The 14,435-nt window shown below is 34.0% G+C and overlaps 1 long non-coding RNA gene across 5 annotated transcripts; it reads left to right on the top strand.

Moving 5' to 3' along the window:
• The first annotated feature begins 6,046 nt into the window (after positions 1-6,046).
• Positions 6,047-9,634, top strand: LOC135266653 (uncharacterized). 5 transcript variants are annotated; one of them, XR_010334771.1, is made up of 5 exons: positions 6,047-6,183; positions 6,331-7,816; positions 7,874-8,268; positions 9,246-9,363; positions 9,417-9,634. It is a non-coding gene; the product is annotated as an uncharacterized LOC135266653 (long non-coding RNA). The 5 variants fall into 5 exon arrangements; XR_010334770.1 differs by having other exon boundaries at positions 7,864-8,268; XR_010334768.1 differs by having other exon boundaries at positions 6,048-6,183; positions 6,331-7,627; positions 7,714-8,268.
• The last annotated feature ends 4,801 nt before the right edge of the window (positions 9,635-14,435 follow it).

The raw sequence follows: 14,435 nt of genomic DNA, 5'->3' as shown, positions 1-14,435 counted from the left end.
CAAATTCTTCTTCGGGTTTTGTACTGCCAGCAGTATGCTGAGAATTAGCTTTGTAATCTGATTGAGATGTGTTTGATTTGTGTTTAGATTTAATTTGTTTCTGTTTTTTGTTATATTGTTCTATGTTGTTTGATTTTGTGTTATGTTTAATTAGTGTTTCACCAGTGAGAAATTTTATTTGATTCCTAATTGTGTTTTCACCAATTTTATTCTGTTTAGCAAACTCTTTTAAAGTAATATTTTTAGAAGTAGGATCTCCTTTTTGTGCTAAAAAATTTAACGCTAATTGTCTTGATCGCATATTATTTAAATTCTTAACTGATGGAATACTAGACTCTGTTAAGGTATAATCTTTTTTAATTATTATATTTATCTTTTGTTTAGCTGACTGTTCCCTTTTGGTATGAGCCATTTATTATGAAATAATATCTTTCTAATAAATGGGGAATAAAGATTGTCAGATTGATCATGAACAAACATCTCCGAATAATGAGTCGTTATTAAGAAAATGTTCCATTTGTCAAACCATAAAATCTCATTCAAATTTTGTTAAAAGTAAAAATCAGAAATATGGAATCGGATACGTGTGTTATGATTGTAAAAAAAGACGAAATGATAAATTTACTTGTAATATATGTTTTATGGATGTTCCGATACGATATAAAAAAAGACATTTCAAAAAAATATGGCATGAAAAATTAGAAAAATATATTAACGACTTAAAAGGATAATCTCATTCATAAATTTTTTTGAATAATTTTTTCCCTAATAAATGGGGCTCTCGAAAGATGAGCTTCGTAAAATGACACTTGAGGAAATTATAAAACTTACTAAAGGTGATTTAAAAAAAGTGGGTGACATAATTGAACAAATTAGTGAAGGCAATTCGTCATCGAGTTCAGATAAGAGTTCACCTTTGACACATGAGTCGTCCTCGATGGATAAATATTTTTTAACACCACAATCAAATAATGAGATTGTGCTAAATAAACTAAGTTTAAAAAAAATAAAAGCCATCGCAAAAAAGATGGGGTTAAAAAACTATTCGCAATATAACTCAAAGACTAAATTAGATCTTATAAAATTAATTCTAAAAGAAGAGCTCATCAATGCAGGCGATTGGTTTAATAAATTAAATAGACTCAATATTAAAAAATTAAAATCAATTGCTGAAAAACTAGGTCTAAAGATAAAGCAAAATAGTAAAAAGACAGATCTAGTGAATCAAATTTCAGATAATGCCCTGATGAGCGAAGCGAATTTAAATACTGTTCTTAAAGAAATCGGGTCGCAAAGTTTAGAGGAATTATTAGAGGAAACCATGTCAAAAAACGAATCAACTCAGAATACAACGATAAAAGAATTAAGAAAAATTGCTAAAGAAAAGAATATCAAAGGTTACTCTAAAATGAAGAAGGCAGAATTATTACAAAAAATTAACGACCAACCGTTCGCTTTTGAAGATAGTTATTTTACAGAGTTTTCGAAAAAATCTAAAATTAAAATAATAGAAACAAATGCTGAATACACCAAAAGATGGAGGAAACATAAAGTTTACTATAAAGTTATATTATTGAAAGAGGAAGAATCATCCGAGCCTGATCTTTCAGGCTTAATTATGAAAAAAATTACTGTCATTAGAGAGGGATTAAATGAAATGATTAAAATAGTAAAAGAGAAAACAAATTTCAAAGAAGGAGATTTATTAAATATAGTAGTTAATCACAATGATCTTTGGTCCCCTATTTCCACAGGGTTATCAAGAACTTCTGATATTGACAATTTATTAAACAAAATTCAGAGTATCTTAACTTCAAATCAAGATTTAGATATATACGGTTGTACATTTTATACTGAAGTAGTTAATATGCCTAGAGGTGCTACTAATGCGAAAAGATTGCTAAATATAGCAGAAGACTCACGAACAAAAAAAAGCATAACACCGATAAAAAACAAAGATAATTTATGTTGCCCAAGAGCTGTTATTGTTGGATTAACTTATCATACAAATATTATACTTGGTAGAGAATATGATCATAATGATATAAGATACATAAGAATGGGAAGAAATTTACAAACTACTTTAGCTCAAGAACTATGTAATCAACTTGGGGAATATAATAGAAATTATTTTACTTTAGATGATATTGCAAATATAGAAAGATTATTAAATATTCAAATAAAAATCGTAGCAGCCGAATGTTTTAATTCTATAATATATTCAGGACCTGAAAAAGATGTGAAAGTTTATTTATATAAAAATGGAAATCATTTCGATACAATCAATAGTATGACAGGTTTCTACGGTCAGTCTTATTATTGTAAAAAATGTGATAAACCATATCAAATCAAAGACGACCATAAATGCAAAAAAGAAAAGAAAATGTGCCTAATGTGTTTTAACCCCAAACACGAAGAAGACTCTAGAATATATTGTGAAAAATGCAATAGATACTGTTTTAATCAAGAATGTTTAGAAAATCATTCAGAAGTTTGTGAAAGATTTCATAAATGCTTAAAGTGTAATAAAATACTCAAAAGAGGTGATAAAATGGTTGACGAAGGTAAAAAAATGATTGAACAAGGAAATAAAATGATTGAAGAAGGAAATAACAAGAAGGGTAATCAAATAATTGAAAAAGGTAACAAAATGATAGAAGAGGGTTGTAAAGAACACAGATGTGGATGGGAAAAATGTCGAAATTGTTGTAAAGAAGTTGAAATATTAAAACATAAATGTTATATGCAATGGAAACGACAAAAAGGTGGAATCTGCCAAACAAAAATAAAAGAAAATGACAAGGAATACACAGTAAAAGGTTGTAAAAATTGTAACGAAAAAGGGTGTACTATAATATACTCTAAGGAAAAAATTGAAAACAAAAACTATTGGGTTTATCAATGCTGTGATTGCAAAAATTGTAATAAAAAACCACTGAATGATACGAAACCGTTTAAATGTGTTAACTGTGGTTCTACAAAGCATACAAATCATTGTACCTATACAAAAAAATATTTATTCTTTGATTATGAAGCGATGCAAGAAACAGGCAAACACATCGCTAATTTAATTATATCTCACGATTTTAGCGGAAATGTTAATTCTTTTAAGAGTAACGAAGATTTTTGCAAATGGTTAATTTCTAGAGATGATAAAGGATATACAGCTATCGCACATTATTCTAAAGGTTATGATTCTTACTTTATTTTAAAACATTGCGTTGAAAACGGTATTAAACCTTTCTGCGTATATAACGGATCTAAAATAATGTTAATGGAAATAAAATCAATTAATTTAAGAATTATTGATAGTAGTAATTTTGTTCAAGGACCTTTAAAAAATTTCCCTAAAACATTCGGTCTAAAAGAACTTAAAAAAGGTTATTTTCCACATTTCTTCAATACAACGGAAAATCAGAACTATATTGGAAAAATACCTGATACAAAATACTATGGTGTTAATTCTATGAAACCAAAAGAAAGGGAAGAGTTTTTAGAATGGCATAAACAAAAAAGAAAAGAAAATTATTTGTTTGATTTTAAAAAAGAACTTTATGATTATTGTAATTCTGATGTTGATATATTAAGAAGAGGATGTCTTGAATTAAGAAATCAGTTTCTAGAAATTGCTAATATAGATCCTTTTAGATATATTACTATTGCAGGTGTTTGCTTGGCGATATATAGATCAAAATATATTAAGAAAGATACAATAGCTGTTGTTGATAATCTAAAAAAAGATCAATATTCTCAACAGTCTATTTCATGGTTAAATAGTTTTCATAATCCAAATATAAAACACGCTTTGAACAATGGTGAAGTGAAAATATGTGGATCAAAAGTTGACGGGTTTGATGAAAAATCCAATACTGTTTACCAATATCACGGTTGTTTTTGGCACGGTTGTACAACATGTTATAGTTCAGATTTTATTAATAATAAGAATAAAACAACTATGGAAGATCTTTATGAGAAAACAATAGAAAGAAGCGAGCAATTAAAAAAAGCTGGTTATAACTTAATAGAAATGTGGGAATGTGAGTGGACGAAGTCAAAAGAATATAAGAAAGAAATGAAACAAATTGAAGAAGAAATTAAGGAATTGGAAGAACTTAATCCTAGAAACGCATTCTTTGGAGGAAGAACGAATGCAACAAAATTGCGCGTTAAGGGGAAGAAAATGAAATATATAGATATTTGCAGTTTATATCCAACAGTACAATGTTACGATGATTATCCAGTTGGACATCCTACTAAAATATTCAAACCTCGTACGTATAATACAGATTGGTATGGTTTAATAAAATGTGCAATTTTACCGCCAAGAGGATTGTATCACCCCGTTTTACCTGTTAAGAATAAAACCAAATCTGGTGATGAAAAGCTAACATTTCCATTATGTCAATTGTGCGCAAAATTAAATAATCAAAAAGATAAATGTTCTCATACGGAATCTCAAAGAATTATCAGAGGAACCTGGTGTACCAACGAAGTAGAAAAAGCAATTGAAAAAGGCTATAAAATAATAAGTATTGATGAAGTTTGGCATTTTGAAAAAAAATCGAGTTATTTGTTTAAAGGATATGTAAAAGCATTTATGAAAATAAAGTTAGAGACAAGTGAATGGAGAAATGATTTTGAATCAGAAGAAGAATATAGAAAAGCTGTAAAAGAAATTCTAGGTATTGAATTGGGTAAAATAGAAAATAATCCTGGAAAGAGGGCTGTTGCGAAAATATGCTTAAATTCCTTATGGGGTAAATTTGGGCAAAGACAAAATATGGGCGCAACAGAATATGTTACAGATGTTAAAAGATTTTATGAAATTTTATTAGATGACAGACTTGATAATATACATATCAATGAAATAAATGAAAATATGTTACAAATTGATTACAAGTATAAAGATTGCTATGTAGAAAATAATTTCAATACCAATATATTCATAGCTGCTTTTACAACTGCAAATGCTAGACTAAGATTGTACGAAATGTTAGATATATTAGGAGAAAGTGTAGTATATTATGATACAGATAGCATTGTATATATAGATGATGGAAAAAACACTGTTAAAACAGGCTGTCTATTGGGAGATTGGACAGACGAATTAGGTAAGGATGTATGGATTGTTGACTGGTTATCAACAGGTCCTAAAAGTTATTGTTATAAAACAAACACAGGTAAAGTTGTTTGTAAAATAAAAGGATTTACGTTAAATTATGAAACGTCCAAAAAGATTAATTCCGATAGTATAAATAATATTTTAGAAAAGAAAGACAAAAAAATCAGTACACAATATAATCGAATTACCAGAGATACTAAAACTAAAGAACTTTTAAATAAAATAGAAACAAAAGAATTTGGTTTTATTTATGACAAGAGAATTATTCTAGAAAACTTTGATACATTACCATTTGGATATTAATCCTTGAAAATCGGGGTGTTTTTCTTTAAAAAGTAGCTGTGTGCTCAAGTGGCTCATGATTTTTCTGCTTTTCTGTTTGCCTTGAAAATCAGGGGTGTTTTACTTAAAAAATAGCTGTGTGCTATGGGGCCTTATTAGTTTTTTTAGATTACCTTGAACACCGGGGCTAATTTGCTTAATATTTTTACTTTTTTAACTACCTTGAAAATCGGGGTGTTTTACCTTAAAAGTGGCTGTGTACTATAGGGGCACAATAGAAAAACAGGGCAAAAAGCGAATTTTAACTTTTAACAAAGGTACCTTGAAAAACGGGGTAGATCTGATAAAAAATGGTGTGTGCCGAACAAGCCCATATAGTTTTGCTTTTCTTAAACATACCTTTGAAAACAAGGTCAAAAAATATCACCACCACCTATTATTATCTTACTATTTTATTTCTGCACCTCTACGCCAAAAAATTCTTAAAATCCGCATCTGCAACCGCGGATGTTGAAAAATCTGCATCTAAAGGTCTGATTTATTTATTAGAAATACAATTTTGAATTTTCAAAAATAGATAAATTGTATGCAGAAACGTTAACTGAGTTGCCTACTTCGGAAAGTCAATTGTCATTATATGTTGCACTAGTACACCGAAAGATGGGGCAACCGGCAAAGTCAAATGTCAAAATCACTACGTCAAAATATTATCAACAACAAATCACTTTCATCTTTTCTTCGGTGACTTTTCTTGCGTTTATTGAAGAACACAAAATAAGGTAAGGAGAATTGTTATTAATTTTTGTGTATTTCGATGGTTCCTTCTGTGGTTCATTAATTCAAAACTCATGGAAGAGGCTTTCCTATTTTATGTGGCTGAATACGCTAGGTACACAACTTTTTATGCATTTCTTTATCTGTTACAGAAAAACAATGGTACAAGAAAAACGATATGGTGTTGATAGTCGATTGATTGACGAATTAAAAGTTCTACAGTTAAAGAGAAGGAAAAGAGCAATGTTTCAACAATTGGCCTTTGTGTCTTTCAATAATGGTGGAGAGACCGAAATGATGGTGACGGCTTCCCACAAGCGAATAACCGTTGATCTCATACAGAATTGTCGCCCGCCGGTTCAGGAGATTGATAGAATTGATGACACAACTGTTGAAATAGTGATGAGCGTTGCTCTGTTTATAAGAATAAGATTCAGAAGTGCTGCTAGTTTAGACGCCTTTAAGAGAACGCTCGGAGATCTAGCTGAAAATGATTCATCATCCTCAAGCTCGAGTGAAGAATCCAATGGGTCTACTTCGCCAGAGGGGTCCCAAACATCAGTTTCAACCACAGACGAAACTATGCTCACGTTACCGGGTGAAATTTAAGTTTGTTAAAAAGCAAATCACTCAAGTTTTTCATATTTTTATTATTTTCATGGCAACTTATTCAGCTAACTCTTATATTTTTCTATTAATAAAGGTGTATCATCAATAAAATAATAAATAAATTATTCATAGGTTTATTTATGTCAAGAACACAAATCCTTTTTGATAACTGCAATTTTAGTTAATTCTAATATAATTCATTTGTTCAATCTGTGACAATATTTGATTTTTAATTTTAAATACTTGAATTTGTTTGGCCGGAATCGTATTCCAATGTGTGTTACAGTAGCCCAACAGAAAAACGTAAAATCTTTGAAAATGTTAATTTTAAAATAAACCTTAAAAACGGGGGTGTTTTCACAATTTCTTCTGCTTTTCTGTTTACCCTTGAAAATCCGGGAATTTTCCTTAAAAAATGGTTGTGTGCTGAAGGGGCCCTACTATAGATTATAGATTTTATTGCCATCAATAAATAATACATGGCGCGTCATATAATTATGTACATGTAAGTGTATATGGGACAATACATACATTTATTTTAAATCTGGAGGGTTATCCAGGAACTCTTGGATAGAATAATAACTCATTTCTAATAGTGCGTCCTTTACCTTCTTCTCAAACAGAGCCGGAGCTAGTCTCTTCATCGGGTCCTGAAGCTTGTTATAAAGCTTCGGGCCCCAATGGTCAATGCTGTGCTGTGACACTTTAAGCCGATGGTACGGTGTTGAGAGCGCGTCAGCGTGTCTTGTGTTATGCTCGTGATATGAGCCATTCTTGATGAACTCGTGGAGGTGGTTGTGGACGTACCTCAGACAGCTCAATATGTACGCGGAAGGGATGGTAAGAATTTGTTGTTGTTTGAAGGCTGGGCGGCAGCTTTCCCGATAGTTCATTTGGCACAGGATTCTGATTGCTTTCTTTTGCAGGACGAAGATCTTGTCAGCATCTGATGAAGTACCCCATAGAAGTATACCATAGGTGGCTTTGCTGTGGAAGTTAGCAAAGTATGTCACCCTTGCAGCTTGGGGAGTTGAGATATTCTTGATTCTTCTGATACTGAATAAAGCTGATGCTAGGTTTTTGCAGGTTTCCTGAATGTGGTCCTTCCAAGATGCTTTGCTATTTAGGTAAAATCCCAAGAATTTTACCGATGTGACGTTGGTGGGTTTTGAAGATATAAATAGTTCCTGAGTCTTGTCTCCATTGAGTTTCAGTTTATTTGCTGTGAACCATTCATTGGCATCTTCAAGGATTTTTCTCATTTTTGGTTTTAGCGTATCCTCTGTTTCTTCTTTGATGCAGAAGGAAGTGTCGTCCGCATATAGACACTGTCCATCCACTCTCATATTGATAGGCAAGTCATTTACATAGATTATAAATAGCAGTGGACCGAGGATTGATCCCTGGGGCACTCCACACCTTGTTGGCAGAGGCTTTGACCATTTTTCATTCCATTTTACTATCTGGGTTCTATTTTCAAGGTAGGACTTAAAAATTTCTTGCGTGATCCCTCGTATCCCATAGTGTTGTAATTTTTGTAGAATCAACTTGTGTGGCAGGGTGTCAAACGCTTTGCTTAGATCGCACATCGCTACTTCTACCATTTCTCGGTTATCTAGGGCTCTTGTTATTTTCTTGTATAGATCCAATGCTGCAGTAATGGTTGATCTACCACTTCTATAGCCATGTTGTGACTCACTAAATAAGTCATTTTGCTCAAGATACTTCATTAAACGATTCTTCAGAGCAGCCTCGAAGACTTTTGAAATTGTAGGTAGAATAGAGATTGGTCTAAATTTGTTGATGTTTTCTACTTCGCCTTTTTCTTTTGGAACCGGAATAATTTTTGCCACCTTTAACTCGTCAGGAAAGTATCCTTCAATAAAACTTTTGTTTATGAGCATAGTAAGTGGATTTGTAATTTCTAGGAGTATTTCTTTCAAAAATGACGTAGACATATCGTACACATCTTTGGAGTTTTTGCATTTTAAGGATCTTATCAGTCTTGTGACCTCTTCTTCACTAACAGGCGCTAACCAAAACGATTTTGCATTGCTTTTACACGCCTTGAGGAAATCACAAGGATCTTTGTCGATTTTTTTTATACTGTCTGACGTTTTCTCTCCTATCGTGGCAAAGTAGAGATTGAGGTCGTCGGCATTCAATTTGCATTCTTTGGTATTGCTTGTCTTCGTTTTTGTATTGATGATTTTCCAAATGGCTTTTTGCTTATTATCAGCATTGTTTAGGATATAAGCGTTGTAGTTTCTGTGGTTTTCTTCAATTTCTTGGAAGTAGCTGCGTTTATATGACTTGAAGACCTCAGCTGATTGTTGGCTTTTCTCAACTCTTGCTATTGTTTGTAGAGCTTCTAGTGTATTTTTCATACTCATGATTTTTTTACTAATCCACGTAGGTCTCTTATTGAATTTTGGTTTATTAATTTTTTCTTTTCTAGGGAAGAATTTGTCAAAGGCAGCTGTCAGAGTTGTATGGAAGACAGTGTAGGCCTCTTTTGCATTACGGTGTTTGAAGACACGAGCCCACTCAATTCCGGTTAAGTACTCCTTAAAGTAGTAAGTATTCTGTTCATTTATTCTTCTGTATATATGTTTTTCTGGTTTTCTAGGTTCTTGCACTGGGTTCTTAATCTTCAGGACTTGACAGTAGTGATCAGACATGCACCAACTTTTTGTCTCTTTTGAGAAGATTTCTTCTATGTTAATATTTGAAAATATATTATCTATGCAGCTAGAAGAAGTTTCAGTTGTTCTAGATGCCTCTCTCATTAGTGGTTGCATACCATATGTTGTGAAAGTTTCGATTAATAAAGATTGTTCGACGCCATCCTTGAGAATATTGGTGTTAAAGTCCCCAGCGACAATGTATCGTCTAGAGTGGTTCCTTTGTGTCAGGTTTTCTAGTGCTTCATTAATTTTATCTATGAAGTGCTTGAAGTTCTGATTTGGAGATCGATATACCGCCATTATTATTAAGTTTTTTGAAGGAATCTCAGCAGCTGAGATTTCTGCAGTGAATTCTTCACATAAGGGTCTAATGCCTTCAATATTTTTTGCGGAAATACCCTCCCTTGTTGCGATTAAGGATCCGCCATGCTGGTTAAGTGATCTGCTAAAGTGGCTTATAATATTATATCCTGGGATGGTTAAGCTTTCCAGGGTGTTGTCCTTGCACCAGTGCTCAGTGATAATTACAATGTCTACTTCGTCTTCTGTTAACTGTATAGTCAGTGCGTCTATTTTTTTCGATAGTGATTGTATGTTATAGTTTATTATTGTGGTTAGGTTTTCAAAACCTACCGATTTGTTGGGGTCTTCGAAAAAACTTGAACCTCTGTATGGTTAGGTTTTCGGGCCACGACTCAGGTTTCATCATTTCTTCTACTAATTCAAATCGTAGTCCAACTTTAAAGGATTTATTTTGACTCTTATTGTTGATGTGCTTGGGTAGTTCTTCCACGGTGAAATGTTCATCAGGATGTAGTTGTTTGAGATAATTTGATACTTTATCTTCTGTCGTAGTACTTGTTGCACGGCCAACAAACAGCCATCCCATCTTACGGGCGCCTCTGAAGCCGTCAGCCTCATCTACTCTAGCTGTCCCTGTGATTACGTCCTGTTTCGATTTTTTTGCAACCTTTGTCCTGATGTCTTTTTCTTTTTCGTCGTTTCGTTGGTTTAATGATTGGCTTGTTTCGGGTTTTTTGTCCTGGACTGTGTTACCCTCCTTGTCAACTTGTTTTTTTTGCTTGTTGTTTTCTATCACCCTGTCAGATGGCTTGTTACTTTTTTTCTGAGCTTTTACGTTCGTCAGGTTTTCTCTTTCTTGGTTTGTGATGACATCTGTGTGTCCTTTGTTGGATCTTGTTATTGGTTTGGACGATTTGGTTTGTGACTCCGCTAACAGTTGATCTAACCTTTGTATTGTTCCGTTTTGATTTTGTATTTGTTTCAGACAGTCGTCAATTTTTCCCTTAAGGTTACTTACAATGTCTATAAGGTGTCTCATCGCTTCCTCTTGCGAGGGTCTGATTCTGCAGGAGTCGCACACCCATTTGATATTTTCCTTGTAGTTATCTAGTACCTTGATTTCTCCAGGTTTGTATGGGCTGCATGCATAGTGAATGCATGTGTTGCACTTTCCATAACAAAGGATCACTTTGTCGATGTTTATATTTACTGTTTCACGGCACTGTTTACAGACGTGTGTCGTGGTCGCCATTTTTTTACTAGTAGTGACCAACGACATTCAAGACCTTGATGTTTTAACCCCAGGACATTTTCTCATAGGAAGAGAAATCTTGGGTTCTGAAGATTCGTCAGCCCTCGACTTGACAACAAATTTAACTTCAAGGTGGAAACTAGTGCAAAAGATGAAAAAAGATTTTTGGCAATCGTGGTCATCCGAATATCTCAACAGATTACAACAGCGATATAAGTGGCCAAGTCAACAAGGCAATCCAACCATTGGCGACATTGTCATCATTAAAGAAAAGGAAATAAATCCGAAAAAATGGCCCTTGGCGAAAATCATTCACACACATCCGGACCCTGACGGCAATATACGAGTCGTGACGATCACAAAAGCAGATAACCGCCCTATCAAACGAAGCATCCATCAGTTAATACCCCTTCTGTTAGAAACAGAATCAAACCAACCACAAAAAGTTTAAGTTCAAGCCAATCTTGCAACGTTTAACAGACAAGTGCCAGAGAGAAAAACGAAGACGAAGATGACAGGATCCAATTTATTGGTCACTATTTAGCTACTTCTAAGCTTTTTTCTAAAAGGAAACATGGCCGGCTACGTAATAAAAGCCCTATCCCCAGGATTGTACGTAGAGCACCTTGGTCACGTTCGAGTAGAAAGAGGAATCTTTAGGATGGAACTTCAATACAGTCGCAAGAAATTAGAAATCGACGTTAATACAGTCGAAAATGTTACTGCTCAATTCACACATTTATGCAACGAGACAAAATTCCTGTCAGCCGCAGCACAATGTCACTCTCTTCAGCATCATTTGGAAGAACTCAACAAAGAAATCAAATGGATCCAAAATGGCTTAGAAAATCCTGTTTCAGGACGACAGAAAGGAGGGTTACTAGGACCACTCCTAACATCCGTTTTTGGGGTAAACGACGAAGTGTATCAAGACATAGAAAATTTAGAAAACAATCAACAGGACTTAAGAAGATCAGCAAGTCACCAGACGAAGTTTATGATTTCTTCACTCGCCAGTTTCAACGAGACCGAGCAACGCATCAACAAAAGGTTAGAGCAATTCCGAATCAAACTTAATGAAGGCCTTGCTGCTGTAAACGACATGAAAAGGTGGTGGTCAGCAGCAGATCACAACACACTTAACATCCAGATTTTGAATTCTTATGAAACAGCAAAGAATTTTGTTGAAGACACTCGAGATTATTATTCAAAACTGCTGAGTGAGTGTTCGATTCCGTCGCGGCAGTTTACATGAGCTAATTTCATCAGCTCATGTAAACAAATTGATTGCGGAAGCGCACAGGAAAATACCGCCAACACTAAGTATAATTTCTGACCCCATAATAAAGATGTCATTCGAATCCGACGACCAAAATTTGCATGTGTTTACCCATTTCTTACTAGTTGGAATTTCAAATTTTACACTTATCAAAGTGACTCCAGTTCCACTAAAGGTCCAAAATAACTCGTATTGGATATTTGACGTAAAAAAGGAGATTTTCGCTGTGGATTATAGTCTCCAACTTTATTTCGAACTCACAGCAGAAGACCTAAGGGACAGCATTCAATTGTCATCAAATGACTACGTCTGCTCCTTGGCAGCGATACAGAACATGGAAACCAGTCCAAACTGCATCATTGGCGAAATTTATCAGAGATCAGACCCCGTCCAATGCAATGTTGTCCGACACTCCATTTTTACCACCATTTGGAGAGAGATGTACATGAAAAACGCGTGGATGGTGATTGTCAACAGATCTGTTAAAGTGGCAATCACTTGCAACGGCAGACGAGAAGAAGCATCGGTGAATGGTACTAGCATAGTCAAGATAACTCAAGATTGCACCATCAAAACGAAACAAAATATCAATCCCAAGCGGATTGATGCGTCTCCAGTTTTGGCATCCTTTCACAAGGTAGTCCCAGTACAAAACTTTACCTTGCCCTACAGTAATCCCAACGATCCAATTCGAATGCTGGAGCCGGTTTTAAAAAATACGGAGAAGCTTAGCAAGCTCATGGACCAAGAAAGCGACATGCAAGAAGAAATTGATGGGAAAGTCTGTAAGAAAATACATCATCACTCCATCATCACAAGCGCAGCTACAGCTGCAATTGTCATAACGATTGTGTTATTTTCTGTTTTAGGATACAAGTGTACAAAGTACAAAGTACAAAGGTACAGAAAACAAAGACGCCCTGAAGGAACAACCCAACAACACAGGACGGAGATGATCGAACTACAGCCCATTTATTCTTCGCCCGAGTCCCGCCAGAATGTTTAATCACAATTAAACATTAAAATCATCCCAATTTTTTTTAAACTTTAAACCGAACACATTTGCCAATATCCTGGTCAGCGATATTGCCAATTGCAAGTTGTCGTCAACGGCTTTGGCAGGATTACAAATTTCCGTTCCAAATTCCGATGTGGAAACATTATGGACAAAAGAAGGAATTAACTGGACTTTGCAGTCGTTGAGTTTCGAAGCAACGACTGTCAAAGTGCTGAGTAGCTGACCAAAATCCACATTCATTTTAACATTTGTATATCAAAAATGCAATGTAATTACTTTGTACAGTTAGGTTAATTGTAAAATGAAATTAGTTTAGCACAAACCGTTGCTCTACTCACTTCACCTCTACCTTAACCGTGACGTGTAGTCACAAAAAGTAATGCAGATTAAGTCCAGATCTGTTCAGAGTATGTTTATATATTTATTTATTTTTTTATAATTTATTTTTTCCTTAATAAAGGCTGACTATTACTATTATTGTTATTATTATTATTATTACTATTATTATTATTATTATTATTATTATTATCATCTTCGACAACAAAGTCGGCCACAGAATCTGTTGCTGATAAAGAACCTAGTAGTGAGCATATGATAATCTTTAGATTTAGTGAGAAAGGTAATGTGAAAAAAATACATGCTTACAGATGTATAAATATCTGTCAAATTTTAGAAGCTTTGATCAGCAGTTACTTCGAAAAAGAATAAAAACCAGTAGGACCAGCACATAGCACTGTTAGTTCCACCAGTGAGTCACATGAGTCGGAAAAAAAGGCACACGTTTCGACTTTGAGCAAGATTCAGTGCCGGTATGTTTAAAAAAAAATTGCAGCACATATCATTAGTATTTATTTATTTTATAGAAAAAAAGAAGTTTGTTAGATACATGGGTGATTGTTTAACAGAAGAGATGAACAATCCAAGGAAAGCATAAAAAAATTGGCGTGTGGCTAAATCAAGAGTTATACAACAGAGCAAAAAAATTAGAACTTTACAGCAACAAAACCGACGATTAAAGGCACGAGTTAACTGTTTAAAGACACTTTTACGACATCTGGAAGACAATAACCTGATAAATGAAAACACTTCGCTGACTGTAAATGTAAGTT

This window comes from Tribolium castaneum, chromosome 7 (assembly GCF_031307605.1).
Source record: "Tribolium castaneum strain GA2 chromosome 7, icTriCast1.1, whole genome shotgun sequence".
NCBI classification, from domain to species: domain Eukaryota; kingdom Metazoa; phylum Arthropoda; class Insecta; order Coleoptera; family Tenebrionidae; genus Tribolium; species Tribolium castaneum.
Note: the sequence above shows the minus strand (reverse complement) of the source record. Positions and strands in the feature narration are given on the sequence as shown.